The sequence below is a fragment of the Bos javanicus genome, chromosome 11 (assembly GCF_032452875.1).
Source record: "Bos javanicus breed banteng chromosome 11, ARS-OSU_banteng_1.0, whole genome shotgun sequence".
NCBI classification, from domain to species: Eukaryota; Metazoa; Chordata; class Mammalia; order Artiodactyla; family Bovidae; genus Bos; species Bos javanicus.
Genome location: NC_083878.1, coordinates 75,911,192 through 75,934,146, shown reverse-complemented (window position 1 = coordinate 75,934,146; position 22,955 = coordinate 75,911,192). Strand labels below are relative to the sequence as shown.

At 40.1% G+C, this 22,955-nt stretch overlaps 1 long non-coding RNA gene across 1 annotated transcript; it reads right to left on the bottom strand.

Annotated features, from left to right (window-relative positions):
- Positions 1-2,756: 2,756 nt before the first annotated feature.
- On the bottom strand, positions 2,757-20,940 carry LOC133257375 (uncharacterized). The gene is made up of 6 exons (XR_009739520.1): positions 19,998-20,940; positions 17,720-17,773; positions 9,817-9,908; positions 7,878-8,028; positions 3,908-4,003; positions 2,757-3,465 (listed from the first exon to the last, which is right to left on the bottom strand). It is a non-coding gene; the product is annotated as an uncharacterized LOC133257375 (long non-coding RNA).
- Positions 20,941-22,955: the final 2,015 nt, after the last annotated feature.

Genomic DNA, 22,955 nt, shown 5'->3' with positions numbered 1-22,955 from the left:
CTATTTTCTGTTTTTTTGTTTTTTGTTTTTGAGAAATATGTGAAGAAGAGCAACTGACAACATGATATCCTCTTATATTATTTCTCTATAGTTGTGTTACTCAAAGTGTGGTCTGTGGTCCAGGGCTAGATGGTGAACTATTCGTCAGTAATCGGCAGTGAGAGGAACAGAGACATGAAAAGCAAATATGTCACGACTTCCCTGGTGGTCCAGTGGTTAAGACTCTGAGCTCCCAATGTAGGTGGCCTGGGTTTGATCCTGCATCAGGAAACTAGACCCCACATGCCACAACTAAGACCCAATGCAGCCAAATAAATAATTTTTTTTTTAATAAGAAAAGCAAATATTTAAAAAAGCAAATAATTTTTTTTAAAAAGCAAATATCTAAGAATTAAAGCAATTTAATTCTTGGATAGCAATTTGACATTCCACAATTTCCATCCAGTAACCTGTGGACTCAGCTTTTTTGAACAGCATACAAACTAGTTTGGGTATTATCAGATTTGGTGGTAAATCACAATGGCTCAAATTGTACTCAGTCATGTGAATAGGACACATCTATCTCTGACAGATGAGAAATCAAAAATGCTGGATAGGTGACTCATAGATAGCAAGAACAAACAGGTCCTTTACCACAGACAGTGAGAAGCACAGTATTATTTTAATCACCAAACTCATAAACTACCCACTCATTGTCCATCCTACTAGGCTGAATGTATGTTCCATGAGGGCAGGAACTGTGTCTCCTTCTTCTGTACTCTGTTACCAGAACCTAATACTACAATCCCTGGTTTGTTGAATGAATGAATGAGGATGTTTAGGGTTCCACCTTCCTCTCAGGTTTGGCAGACATAAGATATCACAGCAACTACATTTCTATGTCAAGTCTAGAAAGGATTACTCAAACCTCTCACTCTCCTTACTTACCCACTCCTTAATGTCAAGGCAGTGTGACAGAAGATTCTGGAATACATCTCCAAATGCATAAGTCAGGTCTCTAGATAAATAGGATTTCCTCCATAGCATTCATTTTAACACCAACTTTTCAGGGTCACTGCTATTCCAAAAGCACAGTGCAACTGATATTTCTTATTATAAGTACTTGCTGTTTGGAAGTCATCAGTGTCTCATAAACATGCCATGGTTCCTAATAAAATTTAGAGAGTAAACAAGGCTAAAGTTTTAGAGTTCCTGACAATATCCAAAAAAACCATAGAAGTCATGGCCTTGTTCCCCTAGAGGACGTAGAAAAGATAGACAACACTCACCATCATCAAAAATATCATAATATTTTGACTTAAAATATACTTTGTTGAATAAATATACTTTTGTAGTAGAAAGTGAAAAGCATTAGGGCAGAGCCCACAGCGGCTCTCACTTGTGGGTGCTACAGCCCCTCAGTGGGACACGGAAAGGTATGGATGTTCCCATTATCACTGTATACAGTCCCACCAGGTGGAAATGCCATAAAACCAACACTTTATTATGCTCAAAGATTGTGTGGGTCAAAAATTCAGGAGTACAGTTTTGGTGTGTATTCCACAACATCGAGGATCTCTGCTAGGAAGATTCAAATAGCTGAAAAGTTCTCAAATATCTGTGGGCTGGAATCACATGGTCACTTCTTCATTCACATGTTTAGTATGTGGGCCAAAAGGACTCAAAGGTTGGGCTTAGCTGGGATGGTTGACCAACCCAACTATCTATCTATCTATCTATATATATATATATATATATATATACTGCTTCTCTATAAATTGATTGTGTCTCACCTCATAGCACCCTCAAGCCTCTAAGATGACGATTTCCTGCAAACAAGGGGGAAGCTACATGCCTTTTAGGACCACACCTCAGAGGTCACACAGTATTACTTTTCCTGTACTATATTGGTCAAATAGCTCAGTCGGTAAAGAATCTGAGTGCAGTGCAGGAGACCCAGGTTTGATCCCTGGGTTGGGAAGATTCCCCTGGAGAAGGAAATGGCAACCTACTCCAGTATCCTTGCCTGGAAAATCCCATGGACAGAGGAGCCTGGTGGGCTGCAGTCCATGGGGTCGCCAAGAGTCGGGCACAACTAAGTGACTAACACACAAGCACATTGGTCAAATTCAGGTACACCCAGTTTCAAGGGGGGGTAACATATGCCCCACCTCTTGTTAGGAGATGTGTGAAAAAATGGACAGCCATATCGTAAAACCTCTCCAGTGCAGAAAACTTCTGGAGCCAGGGATGCTAAGGATCCTACAAAGCATCTGAGAACTTTGCATCTCTACAAACTGTCCTTCTGATGATGCCAGCAGTACCCTGTCTATAAACACCAGATCCTTGGATTCAGAGAAACCAGAAAGAAGTCATTTAGCCCAAGAATAATATTTTTTTTTTAAAAAATGGGGGGGGGAGTGGGTAATATCAAGGTGTGGGTTTGAAGGGCTGAAATTAGACTCCAGATCTCTTTCTTCCAAGGTAGATAGTCCTAAGCACCTTCTTATGACAACATGCTTTCTTCAGGTAAATCTATGCTAAAATTCCTAGTGTATAAAATTTAACAACAGATGTTAAAACTGGTAGCAAAAAGCATGATGAGTAACAGGATACTGACATGGTCCCATAGTCTCTGCCCACACATTTACTAATTAATAGAGAAAAAGTATAACCTTGCATTGGAAAACGCTGGTGAATAACACCTTTATCCAATGATCCAAGTGACAAATGGGTATCACTAGACTCCTGATATAAGGCACTGAGAAGGCACAGCATCGCTTTTATGACATTCCTGCTCAAATATATTACATAACCTGAATCAAATCACGTTTCAGGAACATCCTGTAAATAACTGGGCTATGTTTTTCCCAAAAGTGCAAAATCATAAAAGATAGTATCCTTACTCCCAAACAATTCAGATAAAAAGATGATATTCATAGACACACACATAATAGAGGAGAATGAGGAAATAAATGGACACAGCAGTCAGTAAATCTGAAAAGGAGGTTTGCAGAAGTTCCTGTAATACTCTTGTGACTTCTTTATAAGTTTTGTATAATTTTTAAATTATATCAAAATCAAAAGTTACACAATCGGCAAGAATAACAAAACATTTAAGGGTGAATTTGTTGATGGTATGTTCTCCCAGCTACTGCAATGAATTCCATTTCTTAACTTTCCAAGGAGTCATAGTTTCAACAGACCACAAGGTCTTGAGCTCTGCTCTCATGCAGCTCTGTCTAGTCTTCAGGGATCGAGGCTTTGTTGGGAGATGTCAGCCAGAATATTTCAGGGTACAAATTGGCCTTTTAGTTAGGTTATAGGGAAGCTGGTATAACAAAGAGACCCCAAATCCAGAAGTTTCAGTAAAAGAGAATTTCATTTCTATCTCATCCAACAGTCCAGGGAGTTGAAGTAACTCTGCCATCCTTAATCAGAAGCTTCCATTTCTGGGTTCAAGGGAGGAGCTTTGATGGCCACTTCCTAATCAGATGGGAGGGGGAAAGAAGGAGAGAAAAGGACAGAGTTTCATTATAAAACTCAGTTTGGAAGTTTGCCTACATCGCCTCTATCATCATCACTTTCTTGATCAAAATTTAATCACAGGCCACAGCTAGACCATAGGGAGGCTGAGTAATCAAGCTCTGTCTCTGTAGATGTGGACATACTCCCAGCTAAAACTCAGAGTAGGGCAATGTTCTATTATTAAGAAGCAGAGAGTGAGAAGGGATCATGGTAGGTAATTTGATCCCCTGCCCAGGGAACAGAGACTGGGGGCTTCTACAGGACCATGAGAATATCTCAGTCATGTTTCCAACAGGGGTATGAGTTTCAGGAGTAGGTGGGAAATTCATGGATGAAATTGGTCTCCCAAAATAGAGATTGTCCAGTTTGGTGTCCATTTGAGACACTGTTATTTGAGTACCTGTTAGATTTCCAGACTCAAGATGTTTTATTCTAGAGACAAAGACCAACATTTTTCTAGCCATAGAGAGAATTGTCTTGTCAAATTTTTTTCATTCTGCGGACAAAATAAAATATTTTTATTCAAAGTGGACTTCATCCATGCCTACATTCATATCCACATGCACACACACACACACACACACGTGTACACTGCAGACATGGTATATGAAGTCACTCTGGAGTGCTCCCTGAGTCCTCTCTTAGTGACTCCATTGATTGGGAATGTGAGGTATATTTACACTGTCGACTCTCACTTACATTTTATGGTCACTAAATGGCTGTCATAAAATAACTGGCAAATTATCCAACATTGCTTTTGAAGGGACCATGTCTCAACTTGTCAAATTTATCAGTGGCTGAACTGCTTTACGGGTATCTGAAAAAATAACTTATCCCAGAACAGGCAAGCTAACACATCTGTATTCTAGTTGATTAAAGCTCTATTTAATTTTTGAGGGTTTTCCCTCAAAGTAGCATTCAAAATGTCACTCTGCCTTCCCTCCTTTCCTCTCACATCTCTGTTGGACGCAGACATGTACACGGGCAGACTGCAATGTGCTCTGCTTTTTCTTTTCAGCTTCACTGCGCCCCTAGGGAGGCAGAGAGGAAGTTAACAAGGGTGTCTGAGGATACCGTCTGATTTATTAGAACAGCCAGTTTGCCATGTTAAGCCAAGTTCTGAAGATATGAGGACCACCAAGGAACATTAGGCATTTATCATCATCACAAAGCCTGAAGACAGGATCACACATGTATCAGGAAACCACAGATCCTAAAGCTCCCGAAGTGCCACAGAGAGGTTTTGAAATTCACCCTGATTTCCCAAGAACCTCCCTCCTAACCCTGCCTGTGCCCCAGATCTGGAGGAACTGATCCCTCCCTCCTCCTGGTGACTCATCCAAATACCCAGCTAGGCTCTCCTTGGCTCCCATTACAGGCTCTTCAGCCATCTCTTCCACACTTGCCTGGTCACAGCCCCAGACCAAAGACTCTCAGCAAGGCTGCCAACCTTGGCTCATTGGCAAACCTCTCAAAACCAAGAGCAGGGCATTCTCAGACTATTGCAACTCCACTGCGTTAATAACCCACAGTCACTTGGCTTTTCAATCCCCCATCCACAACCTGGGACTGTCACTGAAAGCAATATCCAGGGACTTGCCTGATGGTTCATTGGTTAAGACTTTGCTTTCCAATGCAGGGATGTGGGTTTGATTCCTAATTGGGGAGCTAAGATTCCACATGCCTCCTGGCCAAAGCAACAAAACATAAAAAAAGAAACAATATTGTAACAAATACAATATAGACTTTAAAAATGGCTCCACACCAAAAATAAATAGATAAATAAAAATAAATAATAAAAAGAAAATAATATCCACATCTAGAGGGTCTCGTCTAAATGTCATAGGTAGCTCAACCTGATGATTATAAGTGTACGTTTGAGTATGAGTTCCTGGGTTCGTGTCTTGTCTCTGCTGCTTTTAAACTTTGACCCAGGCAAGGGACACCTCTCTCTGCTGCAGTTTCCATACAGTTTCCATCAGTGTCGACCTGATGGATACTACTACCTATATCACAGGATAAAGTTAAGTGAGTTAATACATATAAGTCACTTAGAAACATGCCTGACATAATGAAGGCTCAATAAACATTAGCTATTCCCGTCACTATTATTGTTACTATCATAGAATCTGACAATTAGAAGATCATTGGTGGCCTCGTCCAGAGTAATTTCAGTAAACCAATGAAGATATATAAACCAGTGTGATGGGGAAAGATGAGTGAATGGGGTGGAAAGTGGAAACATGGGATTTTTGTCAAGAGAAGGAGAAGAGATATGAGGTGGCAACTGAGAAAGATCACAGGGTCAATAAAAAATCAATTCATCCTTTAACCATAAAATACCTTGGCAGAAAAATTGTTATAAAGCTTTGGTAATTCTGACAAATTGGTACAAATTACAGTCAATCTATAAACAATAGTGAAACAAGCAAAGTACTTAAAAGTTTACCAAGTATTCTATGTTTATCTCACTTGATTCTTAAGTCTGAGAATACAGAGGCCACCCTTGACCCCATTTTATACAATAAGATTCAAGTCTCAGGTGAAATACCTTGTCCCAAGCCACACATCCATTATGGCCACCCTTGTCTCTCATCTCTAAATTCTTAATATTTCAGAAATGCTATTTATTTTTCCTATTCTCGTGAAGCTCAGAGAATCTCTATCAATGAGACCAAGTACATTTTCTTAGCTCAAAATTAGAGAACTGCTATAAACTGCTGAGAGCCTGCTTGCCCAAGCTTCTCACTCAGGATAAGCCTTATAACAGAATCTTCTGCATTATTCCTTTTGGTCAACCAGGGGTCAGTTGAGCAAGTGTATGTGCTGACACTCAGACACCTGTCCAGAACCCCAAACATCTTCCTCTTCTGCTAATCTCCTTCCTTAACACTGGGCCACCAACATACATACACACACATACTCACACACACACACACACACACACACACACACACACACACACCCCTGAGCCGAGGGTGAAAGTCTAACCTATAATTCCAAAACACTAACCACCAGGGCGCTCACTCAGGACTGAATTGCCACCACTGGTAAGTTGTTAGTCTGCACACATATCTCATCTCTCTTGTATTTTGAGTTGAGGATAGTCCCACCTCTTTACAGTCCTCAACAGGCCCTGCACCTGCCATGAGATGTTTTGCTCCCTCCTTCTGGTTCCTCTGCTGTTTGTATAAAGCCCCAGGGACTTAACAGTGCATGTTCTCTTTATGTGTGTGTACCCAGTCGTGTCTGACTCCTTCTGACCCCATGAACTGTAGCCTACCAGGTTCCTCTGTCCATGGGATTTCCCAGGCAAAAATTCTGGATGGGTTGACATTTCCTACTCCAGAGGATCTTCCAGACCCAGGATCAAACTCAGATCTCCTGTATTGGCAGGCAGATTCTTTACCATTAGCTCCACCTGGGAAACCTGTGTTCTTTTTGGTGTTGCTTTTTCTTGTGACTCCCTGGGGCCTCACTGTCTAAATGGAAGAGGTTCTGTGCTGATAGACAACACTGACCAAGATAAACTTGGCAGTGACCAGTGTTCGCAAGGTCACTCTGGGGACCAATCTGGCTGAGCACAGCAGGGGGTGCCAGCTGCCCTAGAGGCCCTCCCATCTCCAAACGGGGCCTGACACTCGCTCACCCAGGACTCTGGCTCATCCATCGTGGCACATCACAGAGCACTTCATGCTCCCTGCTCTTTCTCCATCCATGAAAGAGCTGCTGTTTCAAAGTTCTCCTTGGATAGTGAAAGCGTTTCAAACATTTTGTTGCAAAGAGGTTTGGCCCTTTATTTTACATTCCTCTAGTCACAAGCAGCAGCTTTCGAACTGCTTTTAAACATAGTGGGGAGCAGGAAGATTTGTAAAATATGGGGCTTACATTAAACAAATCCCATAAATGTATTTCCTTTATTAGGAAAGGGAAAGATGTCACAGAGGTAAGAAGACAGATGTACCAATCACCTATGCTGCCATAACAAAGAATGACAAATGTAGCCACTTAAAAAAAAATGCAAACCAGGGACTTCCCTGGTGATCCAGTGGTTAAGAGTTCACTTCCAATGCAGGGAGTGTGGGTTCAATCCCTGGTCAGGAAGATCACACATGCCTCACGGCCAAAAAACCAAAATATAAAACAGAGGCAATATTGTAATAAATTCAATAAAGACTTTAAAAAGGATCCACATTAAAAAAAAAAAAAAAAACTTGAAAAGAACCACACAAACTTATTATCTTACAGTTTGGAGGTCAGAAGTCTGAGGCATGTCTCTCAAGGCTAAAATCAAGGTGTAGGCAGGACTGCGTTCCTTTATAGGGAGAATTCCTTTTTCTTGCCTTTCCCAGCTTCTAGAGGATACTCACAGTTCTTCACTTATGGTCCTTTCCATACTCAGAGGTTGAATCCTTCTGACTGATTATTCTGAGCTTCTCCAGGTTCACAACGCCTTTCAGCTCACTCTCTCCCACTTTTAAGGACCCTTCTGGTTGCATCAGGCCCACCAGGATAATTTTCCTATTTTTAAGACACAGTGATGAGCAACATTAATTTCATCTGCAACCTTAACTTCCCTTTGTAACCTAATATATTCACAAGTTCTAAGGATTAGGATACGGACATTTATAGGGGAGGGGAGGCATTAGTAAACCCACCATAACAGATATCGTTGGAGCTATGCTCAGTTCACAGTTTAGTGATGCTGGTATGGAACTATGAAATTTGGAAGACAATTTCAGGGTAGTCTGAACCATCCCTACAACCTGCCAGCCTCCCACATCCAAAATGGATCTGCCAAGGTGCTAGCCACACACAGGCTGGTTAAGACTCAGGTCCCCAGGATGCAAGCAGTGTCCTCTGTGATGCAGAGTTCTGATGACTCATCTTTGTAGAATTCATGGAAGTGCAAGCTCTCTGAGCTGCTCTCCATTAACCAGCTGTTTAATAAATCCCCTCCATGTCTTTGGTGAATCACATTGACTGATGACACAGCATGCTGAAGCTCTCTGCTAGTTGGCTAATTTCTGATATATATTAACACTGTCACTTCCAACAATCGAGTGGGATGTGAAGCCATGTCAGCCGTGATTGTGTCCCAACCATTCATGCCTGTATGTATGCTCTTGTAATGATGTAGTTTAATTAAACATCATACAAACCAATGGAAGACAAATATGAAAAGAGAGGGTTTTTTTTGTTTTTTTTTAATGTATACCAAGTAGAATGCCTTACAAAGACTGGATAAAAATGAGTCATTTCAAAAAAAGAAGAGACAGGCAATTAGATGGTAAAACAACTGTTAGAGAGAGGAAATATAATCACAAAAATCAAGGATTTTGCCGAAAAGTAGAAGTGGAGCCAAAAGTGAGAATTAGCTACAGTCTTATAAGAAGGAGGCGGAAGTGGAATATGGTAAAAACAAGGTCGGAGAAACCCTTGCTGATTAAAAAAGCAGTGTTAAGTGAAGCAGACCTCGCTTGTTCTGGCTGAAGAGTGGGTGAGTTAGGGGAAGCACACTGACTGAAACTGCCCACCCTGGCCAGGCACCGTAGTACCCACTTGCATGGGTTGTTTTACAACAGGAGGTCCTGGTGCGGAACACGGAACTAATAAGCCACCACCAACCGGAAGAGTTTGGGAAAGATAAGAAGGAGACACCACATGTCCAACCACCTCTCAGAATCCTTCTCGTGGCATCCATCTTGGCTGAGCAATGTGTATGCCACCAGGAAGGACTCTGCGTCAGCGTGATTGGCCAAAGACAACCCGGAAACTAATCCTTTCATCATAAAATCCGAGACTGTGAGTCACGTGGCAGAGCAGTTCTCCTGGGTTCCCTTACCCTACCGGTTCTCTGCTCAGGCACCCTTTGCAATTAAATCTCTTGTTTTGTTAGCTTCTGTGTCTCCTCAGACAATTTATTTCCGAGTGTTAGACAAGAACCCACTCTTGGGTCCTGGAAGGGGTCCCCCTTCCTGCAATAGGCAGGTTAGGTCTGACTAATGTGAATTTCCTGTGTCATCTACCTGAGGATGGATTTGAGGATGGTTCGAGAAGTGCTGTGCAGATATGAGGATTACCTCTGTAAGGGTGAGGAGGACAGCAGCTTCTCCATCACAACAGTTGCTGTTTCCCCAAATCCTCCTGCCTTTCTGCCCAGAATTAGTAGGAGTATAGGAAAACCATTCTGTCTGAATAAAATCTGTCAAGCTGTGCATGATCCCAGGCTGAAAGATCAAGCCATTGAAATAATGCTTCTTTGAAAACTCTTCCAGGAAGTCCCAGCCCTTTCCTTGGTGACCTTACCCTTTGGAAGACAGTTATTAATTGGGGAAATATTGAAGTGCATCTGATGACAGATCTTCTGACCTCATCCTCTGTCTTGCTCTTGAGCACATCTAAAGAAGAGGATAAATACTTTCTTTAGTCACTATCTTAAAGCCTCCATGGGCCTTATGCCCGTACATGCAAATCTGGGTCCTAAATGAATTCAAGACAGTAGAAGGAGACAATCCAGGAGCTCTGGCTACACATTTCTTCTGCCTTTCCTTTTCTATGGGTTTTCTGTGTCTTTTCTGAGTCTGTTTTCAGTGACACTAGGATCTATGGCTGCTCTAAAAGGAAGAGTTGAGTCATGGAATGAGTGAGAATCCTGGTACATGTGTGCAAATGCCACGCAAAACATATGGAATCTAGGTTCCTAACCCTTGGTCACCCCTAGCCCTCAAGGAGCAAGACAATGTAATTGTATGTAGATGGGTCAAGAAGCAGATATTTATGGTAACGATGACTCTATACATGAGACAGCAAAAGAGACACAGATATAAAGAACAGACTTTTGGACTCTGTGGGAGAAGGCAAGGGTGGGATGATTTGAGAGAATAGCATTGAAGCATGTATATTACCATATGTGAAATAGGTGGCCAGTCCAAGTTCAATGCATGAAACAGGGCACTCAAAGCCAGTGTACTGGGACAACCCAGACGGATGGGATAGGGAGTGAGGTGGGAGGGGGATTTGGGATGGGGGACACATGTATACCCGTGGCTGATTCATGCCAGTGTATGGCAAAAACCACCACAATATTATAACGTAATTAGCCACCAATTAAAATAAATAAATTTTAAAAAAAGAAACAGATATTTAATATAGTTTCAAAACAAGGAAATAAACCAATAGACAAAACTAAAATAAGGTAATTGAAGATTGAAAGGAAAAGGAAGTTGTGTGACAGAAATACATCATATACTAAGCAAATCAACAAATGGTATTTTAAGTTGATAAATCATACCTAAATTATTAATACTATTAGAAGTATTAAAAAATGAAACAGTAAAAAGAAGGTGTGGGACAGAGAAAGAATTGTTTCTTTCCATTGGGTATTCCATGGGATACTTTGAAGAAAGTGAAGAAGAACTAAAGGGCCTCTTGATGAAAGTGAAAAAGGAGAGTGAAAAAGTTGGCTTTAAACTCAACATTCAGAAAATTAAGATCATGGCATCCAGTCCCATCACTTCATGGAAAATAGATGGGGAACAATGGAAACAGGGAGAGACTTTATTTTGGGGGGCTCCAAAATCACTGTAGATGGTGACTGCAGCCATGAAATTAAAAGATGCTTGCTCCTTGGAAGAAAAGCTATGACCAAACTAGACAGCATATTAAAAAGCAGACACATTACTTTGCCAACAAAGGTCCGTCTAGTCAAAGCTAAGGTTTTCCAGTAGTCATGTATGGATGTAAGAGTTGGACTATAAAGAAAGCTGAGCACCGAAGAATTGATGTTTTTGAACTATGGTGTTTGTTAGAGAAGACTCTTTGAGAGTCCCTTGGACTGCAAGGAAAGCCAACCAGCCAATCCTAAAGGAAATCAGTCCTGAATATTCATTGGAAGGACTGATGCTGAAGCTGAAACTTCAATACTTTGGCCATTTGATGAGAAGAATTGACTCATTGGGAAAGACCCTGATGCTGGGAAAGATTGAAGGTGGGAGGGGAAGGGGATGACAGAGGAGGAGAAGGGGATGACAGAGGATGAGATGGTTGGATGGCATCACCAACTCTATGGACGTAAGTTTGAGTACGCTCCAGGAGTTGGTAATGGACAGGGAAGCCTGGTGTGCTGCAGTCCATGGGGTTGCAAAGAGTTGGACACGACTAAGTGACTGAACTGAACTGAACTGATTGGATACTCTCTTGTACTGTTTGAATATGTGTGTAAATAGTAAAACGTCTAGAAAAATGTACCATTAAACTTTTAAAAATGTGTTCATTTTGAGAAGCAGAAAGTGAGAAGAGAATCCATTTACTTTTCAACCTCATGTTTGTATTATTCCCAATGAATATGCGTTCCCATTGAAATCTGAAACTTGACAGTGAGTGATTATATATTTATAAAGTGTGATATTATGAAACTATTTAAAATATTGTCATTGTGGAAGACACATGGCAAGGAAAATTGTTCATAATATATGACCAAACTGTTAAGAAGTGTCTTAAATGCTATTCCCATGTGACCAAAATGAACTGACCATATTCAGAGCTTGTTTGATTTGGAGCTTAAAATATGTTTTAGATTGCTTGTTCTGTCAGTTATAAAAATTTCAACAACTTGCTAGCAATAATCAAGTTAAGATAATAAAAGTACAAACATTACAGCAAAATACTCATGTTGTCTATTCCCTAGAGATAACATTCTATTGTGGAGTCTTTTGGATTTTTTTCTATGAATTTAGAAATTTTTTCTCTGTACATATATACCTATAGACACACACACACATATGATTTCATTAAACAAAATGGGATAACTCCTCCTGTTCTAAAAAGGGCCATTGCCTTCTCTGACTAAAGTAATACAGAAGGTTAAAATATAAGTGTATCATTAATGAATAGCCCTATGTTAAATTAGTAATATGTTTGTTCTTTCACAAATAAATTTTCTCTGGAAAAAAAAATGTGTATCATTCTTAGACAAGAGCCTCATTAGTTTTTTTTCTGTATCCTTTTACATTTATAGTATGAACTGCTACAACAAGGATAGCATTTAAAATATTATCAAAATTATAAAGACTTTGAATTTAAAATGAGTTCAAAGACAATTAGCTTAAAAAGCCCAAAAGGCTTTATTGAGTTAACAGTACATTTAAAAAATGAAATTAATTTTAAAGCATTGATTTTTTTCTAAAAGAGGGAGACATTTAAATTGTTTTTTAATTCAGTGTTTCAACTCAAGAAATTGAAATTAACTCAATTTAGGTTTTCTATAGCGTTTGCAAATAGGTCTTCGTATTCATATGGTCTAAATATCACCGCATGCCAACTTCTCATAATTTGCTGTTTCCCAGAAAGCTGGATTCAACAGTCAGCAGGCTTGCCTTGAACAGCACTGCTTGGAAAATGGGGCTGGGAGAAGCACCATTTAGTTCTAGAGGCTGTCAGAGAATCATTAAATGTGATGGTTCTATGCATGCAGTCTATAAAACAACGGCATTGAAGTTTTTGGCTAACCCTTGTGCTAGGGAAATCTAGTTTGGGAAAAGCTTAATTCACTCATTATTGTCATTCTCTGGAAAGCTGCCCCCCTGACCTTCATATCTGCTATTTTTTTCTTATTGCTTCCTCTTAGAACCATACTACATGTCTATAATCCCTGTGACGAAGGCAAATGGAAAGACTGCCTTCACTGAAAACTGGAGTAAGAAGGCACTTCTTGAGTCCAGTGCCCTCTCTGGCACACCAACACATCATGGTCTTGTATGACAAGAGGAAGGGCCACACGCCTAAATGAGGCCACAAAGTGGGGAACTCAGGCTCAGATTGGGTAGTGTGATTCATGGAAGAATTTATTAAAGCTCCCTTATATGTAAGGTAAGGCACTGGGAGCATATTCATCAGCAAATCAGATTTTTGTGTTCTAACCCTAGGGGCCCTCTAGGAAATAATTAGAAGAGCTTGGGTAAATGATCTAACCCTAATGTGACCCAGTTTCCTAAAGTAAAATGGGGGCGATAAATAATACCTCTGTAAATTAGCTTTTAAGCACTTTCTTGACCCAATTTTGAGCACCTGACTAGAGGCCAGTCAGTTTCCCTTCTTGAGTAGCCAAGTAAGTCTACACTCCCAACCACCTCCCTTATCAAACCCTCATACTTCAGGCCTCTATAAACCCATCTTAATCATCCTAGGGCCAAGTAACAGAATTCTTGACAGCCCTTATGGCACAGAGTCTACTGAGATTATCCAAGTTAGCCAATTCTGAGTCTGTTGGCCCTGCCTTGCTCTTTCCTTCCTGCGGAAACCCCAGTGAAGGTGCTTACCCACGTGTTCTTCCCTTTGCTTCATTATCAACCCTGATGCTTCCCCTAGTGGCCCTGCATGGCATGCTGCATTTTCCCCAGGGAACTGTGGGAACAACAAAACTGCATCTTTCTCTTTTCTTTCTCTTGATCTGTGTTTGGCCTCACAATATTTCTCAAGGTTAAAACGACCTGCCCTGCACCACTCACAGATTGATTTGGAGACATATTAAGATACTGGATATGAAAGCCCTTGGAACAGTTTGGAGGGATCACAGACATGTGATATGTTCAGAAGCACCCTGTTCAGTATTGGAGAGAAGCAAAATACCAGATGACAGACACATTGTGGTACACATCACTGCACGTGTGCTCAGTCACTCAGTCATGTCCAGCTCTTTGTGACCCCATGGACTGTAGCCTGTCAGGATGATAGTCTACAATAATATATTTGCACTACATATATCTGAAAAATGACTTCTATCTAGAAAGTACACTGTAACTCCTATAACTCAACAATATGAAGACACAACCCTGGAGAGGGTCAAGGAAACACACTCCAGGATTCTTGCTTGGAGAATCCCTTGGACAGAGGAGCCTGGTGGGCTACAGACCATGAGGACTCAAACAGTCGGACATGACTGAAGCAACTTAGCACACATGAAAAATGAAAGTGAAAGCTAATCACTCGGAAAGCTAGTCACTCAGTCGTGTCCAACTCAGTGTGAACCTATGGACTACAGCCCACCAGGCTCCTCTGTCCATGGAATTCTCCAGGCAAGAATACTGGAGTGGATTGCCACTCCCTTCTCCCAGGGGATCTTCCTGACCCAGGGATCAAACTTGGGTCTCCTGCATCACAGGCAGGTGTTTTTTTTTTTTTTTTTTTTACCATCTGAGCCACCAGGGAATCCCTAGCACACATGCTAAGACACAGTCCAGTTTTCCAAGTGGATAAAATATTTAAAATGAAACATCAAAAAAGTTATATAAGCTCCTGAAAATATGCTTCAATAAACATCATCAGGAAATGCAAATAAAAATGACTGCACACACTGGGATGGCCAATATTTTAAAAAACTGGCAATACCAAAAGTTGGTCAGATTAGTGAGAAACTGGAGCTCCACACAGGAGTGTATGAGAGTTGCTGGTAAGAATATGCCACTTTGGCAAATAGTTGATTAGTTTCCTATAAGTTAGACATACCTTTATCATATTAACCAGCAATCCTACTTTGAAATATTTACTCAAGAGAAATAAAAGCACCTATAACAAAAATACATATTCAAAATATTCATAATAGGTTTATTCATAATAACCCCAGAAAAAAATCCACCTCAATATCCACCAACAGGAGAATAGATAAATTGTGTTTGTGCATATACAATATATACCACCCTCCTATAAAAAGAACCATGTATGATGGACACATGCATCAGAAAAGGTGTGTCTTGATGAATGGATAGAGAAGATATTATACATATATGTATTAGATAGATAGATAGGAATGTTACTCAGACAGAAAAAGAATAGAATGCTGCCAATTGTAGCAACATAGAAGGACCTAGAGAATATTCTGCTTAATAAAATAAATAAGACAGGGACAGACAAATACTGTATGCTACCACTTATATATGGAATCTAAAAAAAATACAAATGAATGTATGCAAAACAGAAGCAGACAAAGATATAGACAACAAACCTGTGATTACCAAAGGGGTGAGAGAAAGGGGGAGGGATAAATTAGGATTATGGAATTCAAAGATATAATACAAACTACCATGTATATAATAGATAAGCAACAAGAGTTTACTGTATAGCATGGGGAATTACAGCCATTATCTTGTAATAACTTATAATGGAGTATAAAATGCAAAACTATTGAATCACTATGCTGCACACCTGAAATGAATATAATATTGAAAATCAACTATACTTCAGTTTTTAAAAGGTAAAGTCTCAAAAATACTATTCTGAGAAGAAAAAAAGGAGCACAAAGAATATTGTATGATTCATTTCTTAACATGCAAATCTACTCTACAGTCACATAAAGATGACTTGTCATGAGCTAAATATGTAGTTATAGGGATGGACTATATACAGATTGGAAGGAACTTTCTGGAATAATGGAAATTTCTATCTTTGTTCCAGATTGGGAAAGGAGTATGTCAAAGCTGTATATTGTTACCCTGTTTATTTAACTTATATGCAGAGTACATCATGTGAAATGCCGGGTTGGATGAAGCACATTCTGAAGGATATCAGCCCTGGGATTTCTTTGGAGGGAATGATGCTGAAGCTGAAACTCCAGTACTTTGGCCACCTCATGTGAAGAGCTGACTCATTGGAAAAGATTCTGATGCTGGGAGGGATTGGAGGCAGGAGGAGAAGGGGACAACAGAGGATGAGATGGCTGAATGGCATCACTCACTCGATGGACATGAATCTGAGTGAACTCTGGGAGTTGGTGATGGACAGGGAGGCCTAGCGTGCTGTGATTCACGGGGTCGCGAATAGTCGGACATGACTGAGCGACTGAACTGAACTGAACTGAACTGATGAAGCACAAGCTGGAATCAAGATTGCCTGGAGAAACATCAGTAACCTCAGATATGCAGATAACACCACCCTTATGGCTAAAACCAAGAAGGACTAAAGAACCTCTTGATGAAGGTGAAAGAAGAGAGTGAAAAAGCTGGCTTAAAACTCAACATTCAAAAATGAAGATCATGGCATCTGGTCCCAATTCTTCATGGCAAATAGATGGGGAAACAATGAAAACAGTGAGAGACTTTATTTGGGGGGCTCCAAAATCACTGCAGATGGTGACTGCAGCCGTAAAATGAAAAGACACTTGCTCCTTGGAAGAAAAGCTATGACAAACCTAGACAGCATATTAAAAAGCAGAGACATTACTTTGCTGACAAAGGTATGTATAGCCCAGACTATGGTTTTTCCATTAGTCACGTATGGATGTGAGAGTTGGACCATGAAGAAGGCTGAGCACTGAAGAACTGATGCTTTTGAACTGTGGTGTTGGAGAAAACTCTTGAGTCCCTTGGACTGCAAGGAGGTCCAACCAGTCAATCTTAAAGGACATCAATCCTGAATATTCTTTGGAAGGACTGATGCTGAAGCTGAAACTCCAATCCTTTGGCCACCTGATGTGAAGAACTGAATCATTGGAAAAGACCCTGATGCTGGGAAAGATTGAAGGCAGGAGGAGACGGGGATGACAGAGGATGAGATGGTTGGATGGCATCATCGACTCGATGGACATGAGTTTGAGCAAGCTCCAAGAGCTGGTGATGGACAGGGAAGCCTGGTGTGCTGCAGTCCATGGGGTTGCAAAGAGTTAGACACAAGAGAGCAACTGAACAACAACAACTGTTTCTGTGGTTACATGGGTGTGAATATTAACCGGAACTCAGTGAATTGTACAGTTATAATGGGTTCATTTAAATGTATGTCAATTACATCTCAATAAAGTTTAATTTTTTAGGAAGGTAAATCAGTGAAAGGTCTAGAAGGTTTGACAATACAAAAACAAACAGGACCCAAAATGCATTTTAAACTTCTATTTCATGGTAGAAATACAGAGATAAAATGATTCTAATCATGTTCAGATGCCTGTATCCATCTCTGAGTATTGTGTGTATAGAACGAAGTTAGTGTGTGTGCCCTAGCCATCCCTTTAAAAGAATCATCTGAAATAGAAATATCAAAGACATCTATGAAACAAAAGCTTGAACATATTCTTTTACCTAATCAACACAGACTTTCTGGAAGCAACAAAGAACTTGAAGAAGTTCTTTCACTGGCACCACCCAACCCCTTCAATAAAAAACAAACAGAAGAAATCAAAAGATGAGAATAGAGAGGCTTGTGTTTGAGACCCAGCTTTTCTACTTACCAGCCTTGTGATTTTGGCAAGGTACTTAACCTTTTTCAGACTTGCTTTTCTTATCTGTTAAATGAGGACAGAAAATATAAGTCACAAATTCTTTGTAAATATTAATAGAAAACCATATGGAAAATGCTTAGCAAGGCTTGAAATATACTTTCAGTAAATAATGGCTAGGGAAAAAAAGGTAGCTCTTGTTACATGAAGTTTTTGTCATATATTCCTTTTTATTTTTTATCAGCATGTGTTCCCCAGAATTCCTGGGGCTTCAATAGCCTTTAAAGCACCAAAATTTCCACAGTTAGAATATATTCAAACTCCTTAGGAATAAGATAATATGTAAATGTTTTATATATTGTGTTATCATTTTTCTCTTGCTTGTTTCTTCTATAGGAAAATTTATGGAAATGCAAAAGGAATGTACAGATGACTAATTTCAGAAACCTAGGGAAATCAGAGGGGACAAATATGGCAGTTAAAATGTAGTCTGAATTTATTCTGCAAAGCATGCAAGGAAATGATGTCATCACTTGGAGTGTGGGAAAGTAGGAAATTCTTATCTGATGTGTGGATGAGGAGACATCTCATAGTCATAAATGTTATGGCTGACTATCCTCAATGCTTAACTCTTACCCATCTTTCAGGCTTATTCAACTATTTATTTACAATTTCTAAATTTATTGAAATCTGTTCAACTGTTTTCAGGCAACAAACAGATGGAGTTTAGGATTGGTGAATTCAAATCATCAGGCTCACAAACAGAGAGAATGGACTCAGTCTAAGAACAGACTGCATTGTTGAAGATAAAATGAAAAGGTAACCTTTACACACCAGCATTTAACTGCTGGGAAGTTCCAAACACTGATGAAAACAGTTGGCTGTCCATCTGGAAGAGATACTTAAAAAAAAAAAAAAAAATTAAGTTAAACACAGAGTGCTATTTTAAGGTAACAATTGCTTCCTATAGATTCCCATTCTACTAAAGCCTCAAAGTCACAAAATATAACCTTGGAATCTGTTAAAGTATAAACCAAGGCATATTAAAATGTTTTCGAGCAAAAGTTGGTTTCAGTCAAGTAATGCCAAACCAGAAGTTCTCCAGCTAAAGCACAGATTTTTATGAAGTAAAAGGGGAAGCAAAGTAAAGAAATCATTGATTGGCTTGAGTTTAAGTTCTAGTTGGATGTTTGCAATTGGTTGCCCTTAGGGTTCAATTTTGCAACCTTGAAGTCATGCTGACCTAAGGTTAGATTTGGGTTTGCTTACATAGGTCACCATGACTTTAGAGCAATATTGGTCTAATGATCTCCTTGTTTAATTAACTTAAATGTTAGAAAGCATCACCAACTCAATGGACATGAATCTGTGCACACTCCAGGAGATAGTAAAGGACAGGGGAGCCTGACGTGCTGCAGTTCTTGGGATTGAGAAGAGTTGGACACAACTTAGCAACTGAACAACAACAACAAAAATCTCAATAATCTCAACGCTGGGATATCTTCTAGAACTCTAAAAGTTACCATTGAATTACTCTAGTTTTTTATATTTATTTATTTGGCTGTGCCAGGTCTTTTCATCTTCATTGGGTGGGTAGGATTGGTAGAGGAATCTTTAGTTGCAGCAATGTAGGATCCAGTTCCCTAATGAGGGAACCAACCCGGGCCCCTTGCACTGGGAGCACAGAGTCCAAGCCACTGGATCACCAGGAAAGTCCCTGAATCACTTTAAAATTGAGAAAGGTTGAAGGTAGTAACTAATGTCAGTAATTTATGATGAATTCAAACTCTGAAAATGCCAGATGTTAGGTTATAAGATATATATGATTGCATTTAACAAGTTTTTCTATTCACACAGTGATTCAAGGATTTTAATAAAGTGCTATTTTAATCAATAGCAAAATGCCTGACTAAAGCTATTAGCCTCAGCATTAGAAGGCTAAAAGGTAATGCTGTCCCAAGTATATCATAGCTACCGAGATAGTATGGCAGCAATTAGCCTGGAAATATGGTTAAATTACTTAAGTGTTACCCAGAATAAATAGGGAGCAGATACATCACTTTTCAGAACTAAAATCACAGTGAACCCACACAGGTCTACAGCTGGTTGGTAAGTTCCTTGGGGAATCTTGTTCTGCCCCCTGCTATGCAAGTTCATAATCCTGGCCACAGGCTTCCAGGTCACTGGAGCAGCATCACAGTAGTCTATTCTCTTGCCTGACTACAAGGCTCCCCCGTGTATTCATTAGTTGCTACTAACTTTATGAAAGGCGAGACAGACACAGACTCACCAAGACATCTATGGACTCCTCCACAGGTCACAGCCTCCCTCGCCATTGGATAAAGGCCATGAAATGGGTTCTGAACAATGGAAAAGAGCGGAAGTGATAAACCTTTTGGTGGTCTCACTATTAAAAACATTTCATCATGGGATCCAGCCCTTTCTTCCCCTACTATGGCAATGCAAGAAGTCACAGAAGCCCCCCAGGACTCAGAACTCACTGTGTGGAATACAGACACAGCAGAAAAGCCCAAGACACAATAGGCCTTGCCTCAGAATGATATGAACATCCTCTTTTCTGCTACTGTTATTAAGCCAGTGGGATTGCTGGGTTTCTTTGTTATTGCATCATAGCCAACCATATGTTGACTAATATAAAGCGACAAAAAGAATCTTTCTGTTTTGACTATAACACAGAAGAAAATACCTTTGATTCCTCTTATGCCTCATAGGTCCCTGGGAGATTTCTGTTATAAAAGATAGCTTTGTTTGATAATAAACCAATAAGAAGGCTTAGATGTATAAAACAGTAATTTCAGCCACTTTCCAAAATTAAGAATCATATAACCTTCCATTTGTACAGCAATAGTAACTTTTTTCATAATGCTTTCATGCATACATCTTCACAACCGCCCTAGAATTTTTAAGTGCATAAAATCACAACTTTACAATTGAACAAAGTGAGTAATAGCCGGATTTTAAGTAAGAGGTCCAGGAACTCGGTTAGTGAGAGCACAGATGGGATAGGCTTCCATCTTTGGTCCTTCTGTAATCAAGAAATGCTCCATGCTTTCAGCCTTGTCACAGATTTTTACAAGCTCTTCTTTTAATAACCTTTCTCCATTGTGTTCCTGACTTATTACCGCCCAGGCTCCCAGCACTCTTATTTATATGCAGACTCATTCCAGCTGAACATCCAGTGTTTATGCTGTGTTTACTGTGTTGTTTCCTAACTAGAGTCCATTATCTGCTGAAACAAGAAGGATGTTCACAAATAAAACACAGCTTGCCTATGGCTGCCAGACCAGCCAAGCCCATCACAGGGGGCAAGGATGTATCTTTGCTGATGGGGAGAAACCTGCTGTTTTCATATGAGCTTCCCCTTGGGCAGTTCCAACGAGAGGAGAAGGACTAGAGAGCTGAGAGCATGTGACTTACTTCAGGGAACCAAGCCAAGTGCCATTGCAAAATCTCAATTCCAGGCAAGCTTTGCCCTATGACCGGGAACCAGGTTGCAGGGTAGACGGGCCACAGTCAGAGCTGCTGATGGACTCGAGGTCAGATAGGTGGCATCTGTAGTCAAATGGACTTAGAAGAAAGAAAGGCTATAGGAAGGTGGCTGGGAAATACTTGACCTAAATTGACTACTTGGAGTAGTGAACATAGCTCAAAGCCAGCTTCAAAAGCGTTTCTATGCCTCTTGTCTGGATCACCCATCTGGCCTGTATAGAGAACTAATAATTAGAGGGGCCTAGCTTAGGTGGTGTGGGGAGGCCTGCAGCGAGGAGCTGAGCACTCTTACCAAGTGCCACAGGCCCCTCACTCCTCCCTTCTGCCTAGTGCTAATGGCCAGTATGGCAGGTGGTAAAATGTAGACTAATGTAGGTGCAATGTACATCCTGCTGGCTTTGAAGTCAGACGATTATATTTTCAAAATTTAGCTCAGCCCTTAAGAGCTGGGTGACTTTGGTCAAGTGATTTAACCTGTCTGTGACTTGGTTTTCTCATACATAAAATAGGAAGAAAGAATAGCTACCTTTGTTAAGTTGTAAAGATTGGGAATTATATATATATACAAACATTCATATACACATATAATGTTTGGTGCAGCATAAGTCCTGGCATATGATCAGCCCTCAGTAAATGGTAGCTTTTGTGTTGCTTTCATAACTGTGATTATTAAATCCAAAACTGCTTATTTGGGCTCTTGCTCTGATCTACCTCTCACCACCTCGACGAAAACCATCTGTGTCATATCAACCTCTGAAAGCAAACAAGCCCCTTTTGTATGGAAAAGAAACCTGGCACAATGCCCAACACTTAGTATATACTCAATATACACTTCTCGAATTGAACTGAATTGTGCCCCAGATTTTATATCCATAGGCAGCTTTCTTGGTTAGCTTTATTGGCTTCAATATTCCTTTAAAACTGAAGCTTGACTTATTCATGCCTGGAGCCTCTGAGTGTTTTGGCTGAAGTCAAGAAATATGTATGACTTTTTGTGTATGAAGAGCTTTATATCTGATCATGTGCTTTCACATAATTATATTTAATACTCTTGTGCAATTAAAAAAAAAAAAGAAAAAAACTGATGGATCACATTTCTATCTGTACACCACCTATTTTGGACTGGTCTTCTAAAAAAAAGTAGAAGAGACCTATAAATAGGCTTTAGAATTATGGCTAGGGATGAGAGTTTAATATTGCAGAATATTAGTGTCATGGCTTCTAAGGCTGTGGCAGGGTCTTAAGATTAGAAGGGAATTTAGAGGTCATCTAGTCCTACTCCCATACCAGGCAACGTCTGCCAGATCATATCTTGGAAACTGTGAACAGCACTGGCTCCACAGGCCCTGGCACCAACCCCAGTTCACACTGCCAGGCCCTGGGGCACCAGATGCCCACAGCTAAGAAGGGGCTAATAGGCCTGTGAGGATTGTGTTGACCACTGTATATCAAGGATTTTTGACTAGTGGTCTCCATCTTATGAAATTAAACAGGAATATGCAAGGTTTATTGAACCGAATATGGTTTGAAGGCACAGAGCTCTAGAGTGTCAGTGTGTTCATATGGGCACAATGCACATTTCAAGATCTAGATGTAGTTAATACTCAAGATGAGGACACACAGTGGGCACAAAAGACAATGTGGTTCACACACAACCTTTTACTCCTGGAGGTCACACATTACTTCTTAAAGAACATCTGATTATTAACTGAGATTTCATTTAGTGCACACTTCCTTC